Source organism: Lepisosteus platostomus, chromosome 19 (genome assembly GCF_059453375.1).
Source record: "Lepisosteus platostomus isolate fLepPlt1 chromosome 19, fLepPlt1.hap1, whole genome shotgun sequence".
Classification (NCBI taxonomy): domain Eukaryota; kingdom Metazoa; phylum Chordata; class Actinopteri; order Semionotiformes; family Lepisosteidae; genus Lepisosteus; species Lepisosteus platostomus.
The window spans coordinates 9333677-9355657 of NC_142629.1; positions in this window are offsets into that span (position 1 = coordinate 9333677).

The window sequence follows — 21981 nt, forward strand, 5'->3', positions numbered from 1 at the left end:
GAAAAAACGCGTTTATCTCGGGCTGAAAAACAGGTTTTGAAAAGTCTGCTGCTCCTGTCCCATAAGTTACATGGGGGTAGCCAAAGTTGCAGAAACATGTTTATTTCTGCTGAAATACACGTTTTGACACTTTCTGCACACTGGGGTTAAGAGCTTTGGCAGTGAGCTCCTCTTTGCCAAGCAGTTACATTGGGATTCAACAATCTGAAAAAACGTGTTTATCTCGGGCTGAAAAACACGTTTTGAAAAGTCTGCTGCTCCTGCCCCATAAGTAACATGGGGGTAGCCAAAGTTGCAGAAACATGTTTATTTCTGCTGAAATACACGTTTTGACACTTTCTGCACACTGGGGTTAAGATCTGAGGCAGTGAGCTCTTCTGAGCCTAGCAGTTACATTGGATTTCAACAATCTGAAAAAACGCGTTTATCTCGGGCTGAAAAACACGTTTTGAAAAGTCTGCTGCTCCTGTCCCATAAGTTACATGGGGGTAGCCAAACTTGCAGAAACATGTTTATTTCTGCTGAAATACACGTTTTGACACTTTCTGCACACTGGGGTTAAGATCTGAGGCAGTGAGCTCTTCTGAGCCTAGCAGTTACATTGGATTTCAACAATCTGAAAAAACGCGTTTATCTCGGGCTGAAAAACAGGTTTTGAAAAGTCTGCTGCTCCTGTCCCATAAGTTACATGGGGGTAGCCAAAGTTGCAGAAACATGTTAATTTCTGCTGAAATACACGTTTTGACACTTTCTGCACACTGGGGTTAAGAGCATTGGCAGTGAGCTCCTCTTTGCCTAGCAGTTACATTGGGATTCAACAATCTGAAAAAACGTGTTTATCTCGGGCTGAAAAACACGTTTTGAAAAGTCTGCTGCTCCTGCCCCATAAGTTACATGGGGGTAGCCAAAGTTGCAGAAACATGTTTATTTTTGCTGAAATACACGTTTTGACACTTTCTGCACATTGGGGTTAAGAGCTTTGGCAGTGAGCTCCTCATAGCCTAGCAGTTACATTGGGATTCAACAATCTGAAAAAACGCGTTTATCTCGGGCTGAAAAACACGTTTTGAAAAGTCTGCTGCTCCTGCCCAATAAGTTACATGGGGGTATCCAAAGTTGCAGAAACATGTTTATTTCTGCTAAAATACACGTTTTGACACTTTCTGCACACTTGGGTTAAGATCTTAGGCAGTGAGCTCTTCTGAGCCTAGCAGTTACATTGGATTTCAACAATCTGAAAAAACGCGTTTATCTCGGGCTGAAAAACACGTTTTGAAAAGTCTGCTGCTCCTGCCCCATAAGTTACATGGGGGTAGCCAAAGTTGCAGAAACATGTTTATTTCTGCTGAAATACACGTTTTGACACTTTCTGCACACTGGGGTTAAGATCTTAGGCAGTGAGCTCTTCTGAGCCTAGCAGTTACATTGGATTTCAACAATCTGAAAAAACGCGTTTATCTCGGGCTGAAAAACAGGTTTTGAAAAGTCTGCTGCTCCTGCCCCATAAGTTACATGGGGGTAGCCAAAGTTGCAGAAACATGTTTATTTCTGCTGAAATATACGTTTTGACACTTTCTGCACACTGGGGTTAAGAGCTTTGGCAGTGAGCTCCTCTTTGCCAAGCAGTTACTTTGGGATTCAACAATCTGAAAAAACGTGTTTATCTCGGGCTGAAAAACACGTTTTGAAAAGTCTGCTGCTCCTGCCCCATAAGTAACATGGGGGTAGCCAAAGTTGCAGAAACATGTTTATTTCTGCTGAAATACACGTTTTGACACTTTCTGCACACTGGGGTTAAGATCTGAGGCAGTGAGCTCTTCTGAGCCTAGCAGTTACATTGGATTTCAACAATCTGAAAAAACGCGTTTATCTCGGGCTGAAAAACACGTTTTGAAAAGTCTGCTGCTCCTGTCCCATAAGTTACATGGGGGTAGCCAAACTTGCAGAAACATGTTTATTTCTGCTGAAATACACGTTTTGACACTTTCTGCACACTGGGGTTAAGATCTGAGGCAGTGAGCTCTTCTGAGCCTAGCAGTTACTTTGGATTTCAACAAACTGAAAAAACGCGTTTATCTCGGGCTGAAAAACACGTTTTGAAAAGTCTGCTGCTCCTGCCCCATAAGTTACATGGGGGTAGCCAAAGTTGCAGAAAGATGTTTATTTCTGCTGAAATACACGTTTTGACACTTTCTGCACACTGGGGTTAAGATCTGAGGCAGTGAGCTCTTCTGAGCCTAGCAGTTACTTTGGATTTCAACAATCTGAAAAAAACGTGTTTATCTCGGGCTGAAAAACACGTTTTGAAAAGTCTGCTGCTCCTGTCCCATAAGTTACATGGGGGTAGCCAAAGTTGCAGAAACATGTTTATTTCTGCTGAAATACACGTTTTGACACTTTCTGCACACTGGGGTTAAGAGCTTTGGCAGTGAGCTCCTCTTTGCCTAGCAGTTACATTGGGATTCAACAATCTGAAAAAACGTGTTTATCTCTGGCTGAAAAACACGTTTTGAAAAGTCTGCTGCTCCTGCCCCATAAGTTACATGGGGGTAGCCAAAGTTGCAGAAACATGTTTATTTCTGCTGAAATACACGTTTTGACACTTTCTGCACACTGGGGTTAAGATCTTAGGCAGTGAGCTCTTCTGAGCCTAGCAGTTACATTGGATTTCAACAATCTGAAAAAACGCGTTTATCTCGGGCTGAAAAACAAGTTTTGAAAAGTCTGCTGTTTCTGCCATACAAGTTACATGGGGGTGACCAAAGTTGCAGAAACATGTTTATTTCTGCTGAAATACACGTTTTGACACTTTCTGCACACTGGGGTTAAGAGCTTTGGCAGTGAGCTCCTCTTTGCCTAGCAGTTACATTGGGATTCAACAATCTGAAAAAACGTGTTTATCTCGGGCTGAAAAACACGTTTTGAAAAGTCTGCTGTTCCTGCCATACAAGTTTAATGGGGGTGACAAAAGTTGCAGAAACATGTTTATTTCTGCTGAAATACACGTTTTGACACTTTCTGGCCACTGGGGTTAAGAGCTTTGGCAGTGAGCTCCTCTTAGCCTAGCACTTACATTGGGATTCAACAATCTGAAAAAACGTGTTTATCTCAGGCTGAAAAACACGTTTTGAAAAGTCTGCTGCTCCTGTTCCATAAGTTACATGGGGGTAGCCAAAGTTGCAGAAGCATGTTTATTTTTGCTGAAATACACGTTTTGACACTTTCTGCACACTGGGGTTAAGATCTGAGGCAGTGAGCTCTTCTGAGCCTTGCAGTTACATTGGATTTCAACAATCTGAAAAAACGCGTTTATCTCGGGCTGAAAAACAGGTTTTGAAAAGTCTGCTGCTCCTGTCCCATAAGTTACATGGGGGTAGCCAAAGTTGCAGAAACATGTTTATTTCTGCTGAAATACACGTTTTGACACTTTCTGCACACTGGGGTTAAGAGCTTTGGCAGTGAGCTCCTCTTTGCCAAGCAGTTACATTGGGATTCAACAATCTGAAAAAACGTGTTTATCTCGGGCTGAAAAACACGTTTTGAAAAGTCTGCTGCTCCTGCCCCATAAGTAACATGGGGGTAGCCAAAGTTGCAGAAACATGTTTATTTCTGCTGAAATACACGTTTTGACACTTTCTGCACACTGGGGTTAAGATCTGAGGCAGTGAGCTCTTCTGAGCCTAGCAGTTACATTGGATTTCAACAATCTGAAAAAACGCGTTTATCTCGGGCTGAAAAACACGTTTTGAAAAGTCTGCTGCTCCTGTCCCATAAGTTACATGGGGGTAGCCAAACTTGCAGAAACATGTTTATTTCTGCTGAAATACACGTTTTGACACTTTCTGCACACTGGGGTTAAGATCTGAGGCAGTGAGCTCTTCTGAGCCTAGCAGTTACATTGGATTTCAACAATCTGAAAAAACGCGTTTATCTCGGGCTGAAAAACAGGTTTTGAAAAGTCTGCTGCTCCTGTCCCATAAGTTACATGGGGGTAGCCAAAGTTGCAGAAACATGTTAATTTCTGCTGAAATACACGTTTTGACACTTTCTGCACACTGGGGTTAAGAGCATTGGCAGTGAGCTCCTCTTTGCCTAGCAGTTACATTGGGATTCAACAATCTGAAAAAACGTGTTTATCTCGGGCTGAAAAACACGTTTTGAAAAGTCTGCTGCTCCTGCCCCATAAGTTACATGGGGGTAGCCAAAGTTGCAGAAACATGTTTATTTTTGCTGAAATACACGTTTTGACACTTTCTGCACATTGGGGTTAAGAGCTTTGGCAGTGAGCTCCTCATAGCCTAGCAGTTACATTGGGATTCAACAATCTGAAAAAACGCGTTTATCTCGGGCTGAAAAACACGTTTTGAAAAGTCTGCTGCTCCTGCCCAATAAGTTACATGGGGGTATCCAAAGTTGCAGAAACATGTTTATTTCTGCTAAAATACACGTTTTGACACTTTCTGCACACTGGGGTTAAGATCTTAGGCAGTGAGCTCTTCTGAGCCTAGCAGTTACATTGGATTTCAACAATCTGAAAAAACGCGTTTATCTCGGGCTGAAAAACACGTTTTGAAAAGTCTGCTGCTCCTGCCCCATAAGTTACATGGGGGTAGCCAAAGTTGCAGAAACATGTTTATTTCTGCTGAAATACACGTTTTGACACTTTCTGCACACTGGGGTTAAGATCTTAGGCAGTGAGCTCTTCTGAGCCTAGCAGTTACATTGGATTTCAACAATCTGAAAAAACGCGTTTATCTCGGGCTGAAAAACACGTTTTGAAAAGTCTGCTGCTCCTGCCCCATAAGTTACATGGGGGTAGCCAAAGTTGCAGAAACATGTTTATTTCTGCTGAAATACACGTTTTGACACTTTCTGCACACTGGGGTTAAGATCTTAGGCAGTGAGCTCTTCTGAGCCTAGCAGTTACATTGGATTTCAACAATCTGAAAAAACGCGTTTATCTCGGGCTGAAAAACAAGTTTTGAAAAGTCTGCTGTTTCTGCCATACAAGTTACATGGGGGTGACCAAAGTTGCAGAAACATGTTTATTTCTGCTGAAATACACGTTTTGACACTTTCTGCACACTGGGGTTAAGAGCTTTGGCAGTGAGCTCCTCTTTGCCTAGCAGTTACATTGGGATTCAACAATCTGAAAAAACGTGTTTATCTCGGGCTGAAAAACACGTTTTGAAAAGTCTGCTGTTCCTGCCATACAAGTTTCATGGGGGTGACAAAAGTTGCAGAAACATGTTTATTTCTGCTGAAATACACGTTTTGACACTTTCTGGCCACTGGGGTTAAGAGCTTTGGCAGTGAGCTCCTCTTAGCCTAGCACTTACATTGGGATTCAACAATCTGAAAAAACGTGTTTATCTCAGGCTGAAAAACACGTTTTGAAAAGTCTGCTGCTCCTGTTCCATAAGTTACATGGGGGTAGCCAAAGTTGCAGAAGCATGTTTATTTTTGCTGAAATACACGTTTTGACACTTTCTGCACACTGGGGTTAAGATCTGAGGCAGTGAGCTCTTCTGAGCCTTGCAGTTACATTGGATTTCAACAATCTGAAAAAACGCGTTTATCTCGGGCTGAAAAACAGGTTTTGAAAAGTCTGCTGCTCCTGTCCCATAAGTTACATGGGGGTAGCCAAAGTTGCAGAAACATGTTTATTTCTGCTGAAATACACGTTTTGACACTTTCTGCACACTGGGGTTAAGAGCTTTGGCAGTGAGCTCCTCTTTGCCAAGCAGTTACATTGGGATTCAACAATCTGAAAAAACGTGTTTATCTCGGGCTGAAAAACACGTTTTGAAAAGTCTGCTGCTCCTGCCCCATAAGTAACATGGGGGTAGCCAAAGTTGCAGAAACATGTTTATTTCTGCTGAAATACACGTTTTGACACTTTCTGCACACTGGGGTTAAGATCTGAGGCAGTGAGCTCTTCTGAGCCTAGCAGTTACATTGGATTTCAACAATCTGAAAAAACGCGTTTATCTCGGGCTGAAAAACACGTTTTGAAAAGTCTGCTGCTCCTGTCCCATAAGTTACATGGGGGTAGCCAAACTTGCAGAAACATGTTTATTTCTGCTGAAATACACGTTTTGACACTTTCTGCACACTGGGGTTAAGATCTGAGGCAGTGAGCTCTTCTGAGCCTAGCAGTTACATTGGATTTCAACAATCTGAAAAAACGCGTTTATCTCGGGCTGAAAAACAGGTTTTGAAAAGTCTGCTGCTCCTGTCCCATAAGTTACATGGGGGTAGCCAAAGTTGCAGAAACATGTTAATTTCTGCTGAAATACACGTTTTGACACTTTCTGCACACTGGGGTTAAGAGCATTGGCAGTGAGCTCCTCTTTGCCTAGCAGTTACATTGGGATTCAACAATCTGAAAAAACGTGTTTATCTCGGGCTGAAAAACACGTTTTGAAAAGTCTGCTGCTCCTGCCCCATAAGTTACATGGGGGTAGCCAAAGTTGCAGAAACATGTTTATTTTTGCTGAAATACACGTTTTGACACTTTCTGCACATTGGGGTTAAGAGCTTTGGCAGTGAGCTCCTCATAGCCTAGCAGTTACATTGGGATTCAACAATCTGAAAAAACGCGTTTATCTCGGGCTGAAAAACACGTTTTGAAAAGTCTGCTGCTCCTGCCCAATAAGTTACATGGGGGTATCCAAAGTTGCAGAAACATGTTTATTTCTGCTAAAATACACGTTTTGACACTTTCTGCACACTGGGGTTAAGATCTTAGGCAGTGAGCTCTTCTGAGCCTAGCAGTTACATTGGATTTCAACAATCTGAAAAAACGCGTTTATCTCGGGCTGAAAAACACGTTTTGAAAAGTCTGCTGCTCATGCCCCATAACTTACATGGGGGTAGCCAAAGTTGCAGAAACATGTTTATTTCTGCTGAAATACACGTTTTGACACTTTCTGCACACTGGGGTTAAGATCTTAGGCAGTGAGCTCTTCTGAGCCTAGCAGTTACATTGGATTTCAACAATCTGAAAAAACGCGTTTATCTCGGGCTGAAAAACACGTTTTGAAAAGTCTGCTGCTCCTGCCCCATAAGTTACATGGGGGTAGCCAAAGTTGCAGAAACATGTTTATTTCTGCTGAAATATACGTTTTGACACTTTCTGCACACTGGGGTTAAGAGCTTTGGCAGTGAGCTCCTCTTTGCCAAGCAGTTACTTTGGGATTCAACAATCTGAAAAAACGTGTTTATCTCGGGCTGAAAAACACGTTTTGAAAAGTCTGCTGCTCCTGCCCCATAAGTAACATGGGGGTAGCCAAAGTTGCAGAAACATGTTTATTTCTGCTGAAATACACGTTTTGACACTTTCTGCACACTGGGGTTAAGATCTGAGGCAGTGAGCTCTTCTGAGCCTAGCAGTTACATTGGATTTCAACAATCTGAAAAAACGCGTTTATCTCGGGCTGAAAAACACGTTTTGAAAAGTCTGCTGCTCCTGTCCCATAAGTTACATGGGGGTAGCCAAAGTTGCAGAAACATGTTTATTTCTGCTGAAATACACGTTTTGACACTTTCTGCACACTGGGGTTAAGAGCTTTGGCAGTGAGCTCCTCTTTGCCTAGCAGTTACATTGGGATTCAACAATCTGAAAAAACGTGTTTATCTCGGGCTGAAAAACTCGTTTTGAAAAGTCTGCTGCTCCTGCCCCATAAGTTACATGGGGGTAGCCAAAGTTGCAGAAACATGTTTATTTCTGCTGAAATACACGTTTTGACACTTTCTGCACACTGGGGTTAAGATCTTAGGCAGTGAGCTCTTCTGAGCCTAGCAGTTACATTGGATTTCAACAATCTGAAAAAACGCGTTTATCTCGGGCTGAAAAACAAGTTTTGAAAAGTCTGCTGTTTCTGCCATACAAGTTACATGGGGGTGACCAAAGTTGCAGAAACATGTTTATTTCTGCTGAAATACACGTTTTGACACTTTCTGCACACTGGGGTTAAGAGCTTTGGCAGTGAGCTCCTCTTTGCCTAGCAGTTACATTGGGATTCAACAATCTGAAAAAACGTGTTTATCTCGGGCTGAAAAACACGTTTTGAAAAGTCTGCTGTTCCTGCCATACAAGTTTCATGGGGGTGACAAAAGTTGCAGAAACATGTTTATTTCTGCTGAAATACACGTTTTGACACTTTCTGGCCACTGGGGTTAAGAGCTTTGGCAGTGAGCTCCTCTTAGCCTAGCACTTACATTGGGATTCAACAATCTGAAAAAACGTGTTTATCTCAGGCTGAAAAACACGTTTTGAAAAGTCTGCTGCTCCTGTTCCATAAGTTACATGGGGGTAGCCAAAGTTGCAGAAGCATGTCTATTTTTGCTGAAATACACGTTTTGACACTTTCTGCACACTGGGGTTAAGATCTGAGGCAGTGAGCTCTTCTGAGCCTTGCAGTTACATTGGATTTCAACAATCTGAAAAAACGCGTTTATCTCGGGCTGAAAAACAGGTTTTGAAAACTCTGCTGCTCCTGTCCCATAAGTTACATGGGGGTAGCCAAAGTTGCAGAAACATGTTTATTTCTGCTGAAATACACGTTTTGACACTTTCTGCACACTGGGGTTAAGAGCTTTGGCAGTGAGCTCCTCTTTGCCAAGCAGTTACATTGGGATTCAACAATCTGAAAAAACGCGTTTATCTCGGGCTGAAAAACAGGTTTTGAAAACTCTGCTGCTCCTGTCCCATAAGTTACATGGGGGTAGCCAAAGTTGCAGAAACATGTTTATTTCTGCTGAAATACACGTTTTGACACTTTCTGCACACTGGGGTTAAGAGCTTTGGCAGTGAGCTCCTCTTTGCCAAGCAGTTACATTGGGATTCAACAATCTGAAAAAACGTGTTTATCTCGGGCTGAAAAACACGTTTTGAAAAGTCTGCTGTTCCTGCCATACAAGTTTCATGGGGGTGACAAAAGTTGCAGAAACATGTTTATTTCTGCTGAAATACACGTTTTGACACTTTCTGGCCACTGGGGTTAAGAGCTTTGGCAGTGAGCTCCTCTTAGCCTAGCACTTACATTGGGATTCAACAATCTGAAAAAACGTGTTTATCTCAGGCTGAAAAACACGTTTTGAAAAGTCTGCTGCTCCTGTTCCATAAGTTACATGGGGGTAGCCAAAGTTGCAGAAGCATGTTTATTTTTGCTGAAATACACGTTTTGACACTTTCTGCACACTGGGGTTAAGATCTGAGGCAGTGAGCTCTTCTGAGCCTTGCAGTTACATTGGATTTCAACAATCTGAAAAAACGCGTTTATCTCGGGCTGAAAAACAGGTTTTGAAAAGTCTGCTGCTCCTGTCCCATAAGTTACATGGGGGTAGCCAAAGTTGCAGAAACATGTTTATTTCTGCTGAAATACACGTTTTGACACTTTCTGCACACTGGGGTTAAGAGCTTTGGCAGTGAGCTCCTCTTTGCCAAGCAGTTACATTGGGATTCAACAATCTGAAAAAACGTGTTTATCTCGGGCTGAAAAACACGTTTTGAAAAGTCTGCTGCTCCTGCCCCATAAGTAACATGGGGGTAGCCAAAGTTGCAGAAACATGTTTATTTCTGCTGAAATACACGTTTTGACACTTTCTGCACACTGGGGTTAAGATCTGAGGCAGTGAGCTCTTCTGAGCCTAGCAGTTACATTGGATTTCAACAATCTGAAAAAACGCGTTTATCTCGGGCTGAAAAACAGGTTTTGAAAAGTCTGCTGCTCCTGTCCCATAAGTTACATGGGGGTAGCCAAAGTTGCAGAAACATGTTAATTTCTGCTGAAATACACGTTTTGACACTTTCTGCACACTGGGGTTAAGAGCATTGGCAGTGAGCTCCTCTTTGCCTAGCAGTTACATTGGGATTCAACAATCTGAAAAAACGTGTTTATCTCGGGCTGAAAAACACGTTTTGAAAAGTCTGCTGCTCCTGCCCCATAAGTTACATGGGGGTAGCCAAAGTTGCAGAAACATGTTTATTTTTGCTGAAATACACGTTTTGACACTTTCTGCACATTGGGGTTAAGAGCTTTGGCAGTGAGCTCCTCATAGCCTAGCAGTTACATTGGGATTCAACAATCTGAAAAAACGCGTTTATCTCGGGCTGAAAAACACGTTTTGAAAAGTCTGCTGCTCCTGCCCAATAAGTTACATGGGGGTATCCAAAGTTGCAGAAACATGTTTATTTCTGCTAAAATACACGTTTTGACACTTTCTGCACACTGGGGTTAAGATCTTAGGCAGTGAGCTCTTCTGAGCCTAGCAGTTACATTGGATTTCAACAATCTGAAAAAACGCGTTTATCTCGGGCTGAAAAACACGTTTTGAAAAGTCTGCTGCTCATGCCCCATAACTTACATGGGGGTAGCCAAAGTTGCAGAAACATGTTTATTTCTGCTGAAATACACGTTTTGACACTTTCTGCACACTGGGGTTAAGATCTTAGGCAGTGAGCTCTTCTGAGCCTAGCAGTTACATTGGATTTCAACAATCTGAAAAAACGCGTTTATCTCGGGCTGAAAAACACGTTTTGAAAAGTCTGCTGCTCCTGCCCCATAAGTTACATGGGGGTAGCCAAAGTTGCAGAAACATGTTTATTTCTGCTGAAATATACGTTTTGACACTTTCTGCACACTGGGGTTAAGAGCTTTGGCAGTGAGCTCCTCTTTGCCAAGCAGTTACTTTGGGATTCAACAATCTGAAAAAACGTGTTTATCTCGGGCTGAAAAACACGTTTTGAAAAGTCTGCTGCTCCTGCCCCATAAGTAACATGGGGGTAGCCAAAGTTGCAGAAACATGTTTATTTCTGCTGAAATACACGTTTTGACACTTTCTGCACACTGGGGTTAAGATCTGAGGCAGTGAGCTCTTCTGAGCCTAGCAGTTACATTGGATTTCAACAATCTGAAAAAACGCGTTTATCTCGGGCTGAAAAACACGTTTTGAAAAGTCTGCTGCTCCTGTCCCATAAGTTACATGGGGGTAGCCAAAGTTGCAGAAACATGTTTATTTCTGCTGAAATACACGTTTTGACACTTTCTGCACACTGGGGTTAAGAGCTTTGGCAGTGAGCTCCTCTTTGCCTAGCAGTTACATTGGGATTCAACAATCTGAAAAAACGTGTTTATCTCGGGCTGAAAAACTCGTTTTGAAAAGTCTGCTGCTCCTGCCCCATAAGTTACATGGGGGTAGCCAAAGTTGCAGAAACATGTTTATTTCTGCTGAAATACACGTTTTGACACTTTCTGCACACTGGGGTTAAGATCTTAGGCAGTGAGCTCTTCTGAGCCTAGCAGTTACATTGGATTTCAACAATCTGAAAAAACGCGTTTATCTCGGGCTGAAAAACAAGTTTTGAAAAGTCTGCTGTTTCTGCCATACAAGTTACATGGGGGTGACCAAAGTTGCAGAAACATGTTTATTTCTGCTGAAATACACGTTTTGACACTTTCTGCACACTGGGGTTAAGAGCTTTGGCAGTGAGCTCCTCTTTGCCTAGCAGTTACATTGGGATTCAACAATCTGAAAAAACGTGTTTATCTCGGGCTGAAAAACACGTTTTGAAAAGTCTGCTGTTCCTGCCATACAAGTTTCATGGGGGTGACAAAAGTTGCAGAAACATGTTTATTTCTGCTGAAATACACGTTTTGACACTTTCTGGCCACTGGGGTTAAGAGCTTTGGCAGTGAGCTCCTCTTAGCCTAGCACTTACATTGGGATTCAACAATCTGAAAAAACGTGTTTATCTCAGGCTGAAAAACACGTTTTGAAAAGTCTGCTGCTCCTGTTCCATAAGTTACATGGGGGTAGCCAAAGTTGCAGAAGCATGTCTATTTTTGCTGAAATACACGTTTTGACACTTTCTGCACACTGGGGTTAAGATCTGAGGCAGTGAGCTCTTCTGAGCCTTGCAGTTACATTGGATTTCAACAATCTGAAAAAACGCGTTTATCTCGGGCTGAAAAACAGGTTTTGAAAACTCTGCTGCTCCTGTCCCATAAGTTACATGGGGGTAGCCAAAGTTGCAGAAACATGTTTATTTCTGCTGAAATACACGTTTTGACACTTTCTGCACACTGGGGTTAAGAGCTTTGGCAGTGAGCTCCTCTTTGCCAAGCAGTTACATTGGGATTCAACAATCTGAAAAAACGTGTTTATCTCGGGCTGAAAAACACGTTTTGAAAAGTCTGCTGCTCCTGCCCCATAAGTAACATGGGGGTAGCCAAAGTTGCAGAAACATGTTTATTTCTGCTGAAATACACGTTTTGACACTTTCTGCACACTGGGGTTAAGATCTGAGGCAGTGAGCTCTTCTGAGCCTAGCAGTTACATTGGATTTCAACAATCTGAAAAAACGCGTTTATCTCGGGCTGAAAAACACGTTTTGAAAAGTCTGCTGCTCCTGTCCCATAAGTTACATGGGGGTAGCCAAACTTGCAGAAACATGTTTATTTCTGCTGAAATACACGTTTTGACACTTTCTGCACACTGGGGTTAAGATCTGAGGCAGTGAGCTCTTCTGAGCCTAGCAGTTACTTTGGATTTCAACAATCTGAAAAAAACGTGTTTATCTCGGGCTGAAAAACACGTTTTGAAAAGTCTGCTGCTCCTGCCCCATAAGTAACATGGGGGTAGCCAAAGTTGCAGAAACATGTTTATTTCTGCTGAAATACACGTTTTTACACTTTCTGCACACTGGGGTTAAGATCTGAGGCAGTGAGCTCTTCTGAGCCTAGCAGTTACTTTGGATTTCAACAATCTGAAAAAAACGCGTTTATCTCGGGCTGAAAAACACGTTTTGAAAAGTCTGCTGCTCCTGTCCCATAAGTTACATGGGGGTAGCCAAAGTTGCAGAAACATGTTTATTTCTGCTGAAATACACGTTTTGACACTTTCTGCACATTGGGGTTAAGAGCTTTGGCAGTGAGCTCCTCTTTGCCTAGCAGTTACATTGGGATTCAACAATCTGAAAAAACGTGTTTATCTCGGGCTGAAAAACACGTTTTGAAAAGTCTGCTGCTCCTGCCCCATAAGTTACATGGGGGTAGCCAAAGTTGCAGAAACATGTTTATTTCTGCTGAAATACACGTTTTGACACTTTCTGCACACTGGGGTTAAGATCTTAGGCAGTGAGATCTTCTGAGCCTAGCAGTTACATTGGATTTCAACAATCTGAAAAAACGCGTTTATCTCGGGCTGAAAAACAAGTTTTGAAAAGTCTGCTGTTTCTGCCATACAAGTTACATGGGGGTGACCAAAGTTGCAGAAACATGTTTATTTCTGCTGAAATACACGTTTTGACACTTTCTGCACACTGGGGTTAAGAGCTTTGGCAGTGAGCTCCTCTTTGCCTAGCAGTTACATTGGGATTCAACAATCTGAAAAAACGTGTTTATCTCGGGCTGAAAAACACGTTTTGAAAAGTCTGCTGCTCCTGCCCCATAAGTTACATGGGGGTAGCCAAAGTTGCAGAAACATGTTTATTTTTGCTGAAATACACGTTTTGACACTTTCTGCACACTGGGGTTAAGAGCTTTGGCAGTGAGCTCCTCTTAGCCTAGCAGTTACATTGGGATTCAACAATCTGAAAAAACGCGTTTATCTCGGGCTGAAAAACACGTTTTGAAAAGTCTACTGCTCCTGCCCCATAAGTAACATGGGGGTAGCCAAAGTTGCAGAAACATGTTTATTTCTGCTGAAATACACGTTTTTACACTTTCTGCACACTGGGGTTAAGATCTGAGGCAGTGAGCTCTTCTGAGCCTAGCAGTTACTTTGGATTTCAACAAACTGAAAAAACGCGTTTATCTCGGGCTGAAAAACACGTTTTGAAAAGTCTGCTGCTCCTGCCCCATAAGTTACATGGGGGTAGCCAAAGTTGCAGAAACATGTTTATTTCTGCTGAAATACATGTTTTGACACTTTCTGCACACTGGGGTTAAGAGCTTTGGCAGTGAGCTCCTCTTTGCCTAGCAGTTACATTGGGATTCAACAATCTGAAAAAACGTGTTTATCTCGGGCTGAAAAACACGTTTTGAAAAGTCTGCTGCTCCTGCCCCATAAGTTACATGGGGGTAGCCAAAGTTGCAGAAACATGTTTATTTCTGCTGAAATACACGTTTTGACACTTTCTGCACACTGGGGTTAAGATCTTAGGCAGTGAGCTCTTCTGAGCCTAGCAGTTACATTGGATTTCAACAGTCTGAAAAAACGCGTTTATCTCGGGCTGAAAAACAAGTTTTGAAAAGTCTGCTGTTTCTGCCATACAAGTTACATGGGGGTGACCAAAGTTGCAGAAACATGTTTATTTCTGCTGAAATACACGTTTTGACACTTTCTGCACACTGGGGTTAAGAGCTTTGGCAGTGAGCTCCTCTTTGCCTAGCAGTTACATTGGGATTCAACAATCTGAAAAAACGTGTTTATCTCGGGCTGAAAAACACGTTTTGAAAAGTCTGCTGTTCCTGCCATACAAGTTTCATGGGGGTGACAAAAGTTGCAGAAACATGTTTATTTCTGCTGAAATACACGTTTTGACACTTTCTGGCCACTGGGGTTAAGAGCTTTGGCAGTGAGCTCCTCTTAGCCTAGCACTTACATTGGGATTCAACAATCTGAAAAAACGTGTTTATCTCAGGCTGAAAAACACGTTTTGAAAAGTCTGCTGCTCCTGTTCCATAAGTTACATGGGGGTAGCCAAAGTTGCAGAAGCATGTTTATTTTTGCTGAAATACACGTTTTGACACTTTCTGCACACTGGGGTTAAGATCTGAGGCAGTGAGCTCTTCTGAGCCTTGCAGTTACATTGGATTTCAACAATCTGAAAAAACGCGTTTATCTCGGGCTGAAAAACAGGTTTTGAAAAGTCTGCTGCTCCTGTCCCATAAGTAACATGGGGGTAGCCAAAGTTGCAGAAACATGTTTATTTCTGCTGAAATACACGTTTTGACACTTTCTGCACACTGGGGTTAAGATCTGAGGCAGTGAGCTCTTCTGAGCCTAGCAGTTACATTGGATTTCAACAATCTGAAAAAACGCGTTTATCTCGGGCTGAAAAACACGTTTTGAAAAGTCTGCTGCTCCTGTCCCATAAGTTACATGGGGGTAGCCAAACTTGCAGAAACATGTTTATTTCTGCTGAAATACACGTTTTGACACTTTCTGCACACTGGGGTTAAGATCTGAGGCAGTGAGCTCTTCTGAGCCTAGCAGTTACATTGGATTTCAACAATCTGAAAAAACGCGTTTATCTCGGGCTGAAAAACAGGTTTTGAAAAGTCTGCTGCTCCTGTCCCATAAGTTACATGGGGGTAGCCAAAGTTGCAGAAACATGTTAATTTCTGCTGAAATACACGTTTTGACACTTTCTGCACACTGGGGTTAAGAGCATTGGCAGTGAGCTCCTCTTTGCCTAGCAGTTACATTGGGATTCAACAATCTGAAAAAACGTGTTTATCTCGGGCTGAAAAACACGTTTTGAAAAGTCTGCTGCTCCTGCCCCATAAGTTACATGGGGGTAGCCAAAGTTGCAGAAACATGTTTATTTTTGCTGAAATACACGTTTTGACACTTTCTGCACATTGGGGTTAAGAGCTTTGGCAGTGAGCTCCTCATAGCCTAGCAGTTACATTGGGATTCAACAATCTGAAAAAACGCGTTTATCTCGGGCTGAAAAACACGTTTTGAAAAGTCTGCTGCTCCTGCCCAATAAGTTACATGGGGGTATCCAAAGTTGCAGAACAATGTTTATTTCTGCTAAAATACACGTTTTGACACTTTCTGCACACTGGGGTTAAGATCTTAGGCAGTGAGCTCTTCTGAGCCTAGCAGTTACATTGGATTTCAACAATCTGAAAAAACGCGTTTATCTCGGGCTGAAAAACACGTTTTGAAAAGTCTGCTGCTCCTGCCCCATAAGTTACATGGGGGTAGCCAAAGTTGCAGAAACATGTTTATTTCTACTGAAATACACGTTTTGACACTTTCTGCACACTGGGGTTAAGATCTTAGGCAGTGAGCTCTTCTGAGCCTAGCAGTTACATTGGATTTCAACAATCTGAAAAAACGCGTTTATCTCGGGCTGAAAAACAAGTTTTGAAAAGTCTGCTGCTCCTGCCCCATAAGTTACATGGGGGTAGCCAAAGTTGCAGAAACATGTTTATTTCTGCTGAAATATACGTTTTGACACTTTCTGCACACTGGGGTTAAGAGCTTTGGCAGTGAGCTCCTCTTTGCCTACCAGTTACATTGAGATTCAACAATCTGAAAAAAAGTGTTTATCTCGGGCTGAAAAACACGTTTTGAAAAGTCTGCTGCTCCTGCCCCATAAGTAACATGGGGGTAGCCAAAGTTGCAGAAACATGTTTATTTCTGCTGAAATACACGTTTTTACACTTTCTGCACACTGGAGTTAAGATCTGAGGCAGTGAGCTCTTCTGAGCCTAGCAGTTACATTGGATTTCAACAATCTGAAAAAACGCGTTTATCTCGGGCTGAAAAACACGTTTTGAAAAGTCTGCTGCTCCTGCCCCATAAGTAACATGGGGGTAGCCAAAGTTGCAGAAACATGTTTATTTCTGCTGAAATACACGTTTTGACACTTTCTGCACACTGGGGTTAAGAGCTTTGGCAGTGAGCTCCTCTTTGCCTAGCAGTTACATTGGGATTCAACAATCTGAAAAAACGCGTTTATCTCGGGCTGAAAAACACGTTTTGAAAAGTCTGCTGCTCCTGCCCCATAAGTTACATGGGGGTATCCAAAGTTGCAGAAACATGTTTATTTCTGCTGAAATACACGTTTTTACACTTTCTGCACACTGGGGTTAAGATCTTAGGCAGTGAGCTCTTCTGAGCCTAGCAGTTACATTGGATTTCAACAATCTGAAAAAACGCGTTTATCTCGGGCTGAAAAACAAGTTTTGAAAAGTCTGCTGTTTCTGCCATACAAGTTACATGGGGGTGACCAAAGTTGCAGAAACATGTTTATTTCTGCTGAAATACACGTTTTGACACTTTCTGCACACTGGGGTTAAGAGCTTTGGCAGTGAGCTCCTCTTTGCCTAGCAGTTACATTGGGATTCAACAATCTGAAAAAACGTGTTTATCTCGGGCTGAAAAACACGTTTTGAAAAGTCTGCTGTTCCTGCCATACAAGTTTCATGGGGGTGACAAAAGTTGCAGAAACATGTTTATTTCTGCTGAAATACACGTTTTGACACTTTCTGGCCACTGGGGTTAAGATCTGAGGCAGTGAGCTCTTCTGAGCCTAGCAGTTACATTGGATTTCAACAATCTGAAAAAACGCGTTTATCTCGGGCTGAAAAACACGTTTTGAAAAGTCTGCTGCTCCTGTCCCATAAGTTACATGGGGGTAGCCAAACTTGCAGAAACATGTTTATTTCTGCTGAAATACACGTTTTGACACTTTCTGCACACTGGGGTTAAGATCTGAGGCAGTGAGCTCTTCTGAGCCTAGCAGTTACATTGGATTTCAACAATCTGAAAAAACGCGTTTATCTCGGGCTGAAAAACAGGTTTTGAAAAGTCTGCTGCTCCTGTCCCATAAGTTACATGGGGGTAGCCAAAGTTGCAGAAACATGTTAATTTCTGCTGAAATACACGTTTTGACACTTTCTGCACACTGGGGTTAAGAGCATTGGCAGTGAGCTCCTCTTTGCCTAGCAGTTACATTGGGATTCAACAATCTGAAAAAACGTGTTTATCTCGGGCTGAAAAACACGTTTTGAAAAGTCTGCTGCTCCTGCCCCATAAGTTACATGGGGGTAGCCAAAGTTGCAGAAACATGTTTATTTTTGCTGAAATACACGTTTTGACACTTTCTGCACATTGGGGTTAAGAGCTTTGGCAGTGAGCTCCTCATAGCCTAGCAGTTACATTGGGATTCAACAATCTGAAAAAACGCGTTTATCTCGGGCTGAAAAACACGTTTTGAAAAGTCTGCTGCTCCTGCCCAATAAGTTACATGGGGGTATCCAAAGTTGCAGAAACATGTTTATTTCTGCTAAAATACACGTTTTGACACTTTCTGCACACTGGGGTTAAGATCTTAGGCAGTGAGCTCTTCTGAGCCTAGCAGTTACATTGGATTTCAACAATCTGAAAAAACGCGTTTATCTCGGGCTGAAAAACACGTTTTGAAAAGTCTGCTGCTCCTGCCCCATAAGTTACATGGGGGTAGCCAAAGTTGCAGAAACATGTTTATTTCTACTGAAATACACGTTTTGACACTTTCTGCACACTGGGGTTAAGATCTTAGGCAGTGAGCTCTTCTGAGCCTAGCAGTTACATTGGATTTCAACAATCTGAAAAAACGCGTTTATCTCGGGCTGAAAAACAAGTTTTGAAAAGTCTGCTGCTCCTGCCCCATAAGTTACATGGGGGTAGCCAAAGTTGCAGAAACATGTTTATTTCTGCTGAAATATACGTTTTGACACTTTCTGCACACTGGGGTTAAGAGCTTTGGCAGTGAGCTCCTCTTTGCCTACCAGTTACATTGAGATTCAACAATCTGAAAAAAAGTGTTTATCTCGGGCTGAAAAACACGTTTTGAAAAGTCTGCTGCTCCTGCCCCATAAGTAACATGGGGGTAGCCAAAGTTGCAGAAACATGTTTATTTCTGCTGAAATACACGTTTTTACACTTTCTGCACACTGGAGTTAAGATCTGAGGCAGTGAGCTCTTCTGAGCCTAGCAGTTACATTGGATTTCAACAATCTGAAAAAACGCGTTTATCTCGGGCTGAAAAACACGTTTTGAAAAGTCTGCTGCTCCTGCCCCATAAGTAACATGGGGGTAGCCAAAGTTGCAGAAACATGTTTATTTCTGCTGAAATACACGTTTTGACACTTTCTGCACACTGGGGTTAAGAGCTTTGGCAGTGAGCTCCTCTTTGCCTAGCAGTTACATTGGGATTCAACAATCTGAAAAAACGCGTTTATCTCGGGCTGAAAAACACGTTTTGAAAAGTCTGCTGCTCCTGCCCCATAAGTTACATGGGGGTATCCTAAGTTGCAGAAACATGTTTATTTCTGCTGAAATACACGTTTTTACACTTTCTGCACACTGGGGTTAAGATCTTAGGCAGTGAGCTCTTCTGAGCCTAGCAGTTACATTGGATTTCAACAATCTGAAAAAACGCGTTTATCTCGGGCTGAAAAACAAGTTTTGAAAAGTCTGCTGTTTCTGCCATACAAGTTACATGGGGGTGACCAAAGTTGCAGAAACATGTTTATTTCTGCTGAAATACACGTTTTGACACTTTCTGCACACTGGGGTTAAGAGCTTTGGCAGTGAGCTCCTCTTTGCCTAGCAGTTACATTGGGATTCAACAATCTGAAAAAACGTGTTTATCTCGGGCTGAAAAACACGTTTTGAAAAGTCTGCTGTTCCTGCCATACAAGTTTCATGGGGGTGACAAAAGTTGCAGAAACATGTTTATTTCTGCTGAAATACACGTTTTGACACTTTCTGGCCACTGGGGTTAAGAGCTTTGGCAGTGAGCTCCTCTTAGCCTAGCACTTACATTGGGATTCAACAATCTGAAAAAACGTGTTTATCTCAGGCTGAAAAACACGTTTTGAAAAGTCTGCTGCTCCTGTTCCATAAGTTACATGGGGGTAGCCAAAGTTGCAGAAGCATGTTTATTTTTGCTGAAATACACGTTTTGACACTTTCTGCACACTGGGGTTAAGATCTGAGGCAGTGAGCTCTTCTGAGCCTTGCAGTTACATTGGATTTCAACAATCTGAAAAAACGCGTTTATCTCGGGCTGAAAAACACGTTTTGAAAAGTCTGCTGCTCCTGTTCCATAAGTTACATGGGGGTAGCCAAAGTTGCAGAAACATGTTTATTTCTGCTGAAATACACGTTTTGACACTTTCTGCACACTGGGGTTAAGAGCTTTGGCAGTGAGCTCCTCTTTGCCAAGCAGTTACATTGGGATTCAACAATCTGAAAAAACGTGTTTATCTCGGGCTGAAAAACACGTTTTGAAAAGTCTGCTGCTCCTGCCCCATAAGTAACATGGGGGTAGCCAAAGTTGCAGAAACATGTTTATTTCTGCTGAAATACACGTTTTGACACTTTCTGCACACTGGGGTTAAGATCTGAGGCAGTGAGCTCTTCTGAGCCTAGCAGTTACATTGGATTTCAACAATCTGAAAAAACGCGTTTATCTCGGGCTGAAAAACACGTTTTGAAAAGTCTGCTGCTCCTGTCCCATAAGTTACATGGGGGTAGCCAAACTTGCAGAAACATGTTTATTTCTGCTGAAATACACGTTTTGACACTTTCTGCACACTGGGGTTAAGATCTGAGGCAGTGAGCTCTTCTGAGCCTAGCAGTTACATTGGATTTCAACAATCTGAAAAAACGCGTTTATCTCGGGCTGAAAAACAGGTTTTGAAAAGTCTGCTGCTCCTGTCCCATAAGTTACATGGGGGTAGCCAAAGTTGCAGAAACATGTTAATTTCTGCTGAAATACACGTTTTGACACTTTCTGCACACTGGGGTTAAGAGCATTGGCAGTGAGCTCCTCTTTGCCTAGCAGTTACATTGGGATTCAACAATCTGAAAAAACGTGTTTATCTCGGGCTGAAAAACACGTTTTGAAAAGTCTGCTGCTCCTGCCCCATAAGTTACATGGGGGTAGCCAAAGTTGCAGAAACATGTTTATTTTTGCTGAAATACACGTTTTGACACTTTCTGCACATTGGGGTTAAGAGCTTTGGCAGTGAGCTCCTCATAGCCTAGCAGTTACATTGGGATTCAACAATCTGAAAAAACGCGTTTATCTCGGGCTGAAAAACACGTTTTGAAAAGTCTGCTGCTCCTGCCCAATAAGTTACATGGGGGTATCCAAAGTTGCAGAAACATGTTTATTTCTGCTAAAATACACGTTTTGACACTTTCTGCACACTGGGGTTAAGATCTTAGGCAGTGAGCTCTTCTGAGCCTAGCAGTTACATTGGATTTCAACAATCTGAAAAAACGCGTTTATCTCGGGCTGAAAAACACGTTTTGAAAAGTCTGCTGCTCCTGCCCCATAAGTTACATGGGGGTAGCCAAAGTTGCAGAAACATGTTTATTTCTGCTGAAATACACGTTTTGACACTTTCTGCACACTGGGGTTAAGATCTTAGGCAGTGAGCTCTTCTGAGCCTAGCAGTTACATTGGATTTCAACAATCTGAAAAAACGTGTTTATCTCGGGCTGAAAAACAAGTTTTGAAAAGTCTGCTGCTCCTGCCCCATAAGTTACATGGGGGTAGCCAAAGTTGCAGAAACATGTTTATTTCTGCTGAAATATACGTTTTGACACTTTCTGCACACTGGGGTTAAGAGCTTTGGCAGTGAGCTCCTCTTTGCCTACCAGTTACATTGAGATTCAACAATCTGAAAAAAAGTGTTTATCTCGGGCTGAAAAACACGTTTTGAAAAGTCTGCTGCTCCTGCCCCATAAGTAACATGGGGGTAGCCAAAGTTGCAGAAACATGTTTATTTCTGCTGAAATACACGTTTTTACACTTTCTGCACACTGGAGTTAAGATCTGAGGCAGTGAGCTCTTCTGAGCCTAGCAGTTACATTGGATTTCAACAATCTGAAAAAACGCGTTTATCTCGGGCTGAAAAACACGTTTTGAAAAGTCTGCTGCTCCTGCCCCATAAGTAACATGGGGGTAGCCAAAGTTGCAGAAACATGTTTATTTCTGCTGAAATACACGTTTTGACACTTTCTGCACACTGGGGTTAAGAGCTTTGGCAGTGAGCTCCTCTTTGCCTAGCAGTTACATTGGGATTCAACAATCTGAAAAAACGCGTTTATCTCGGGCTGAAAAACACGTTTTGAAAAGTCTGCTGCTCCTGCCCCATAAGTTACATGGGGGTATCCAAAGTTGCAGAAACATGTTTATGTCTGCTGAAATACACGTTTTGACACTTTCTGCACACT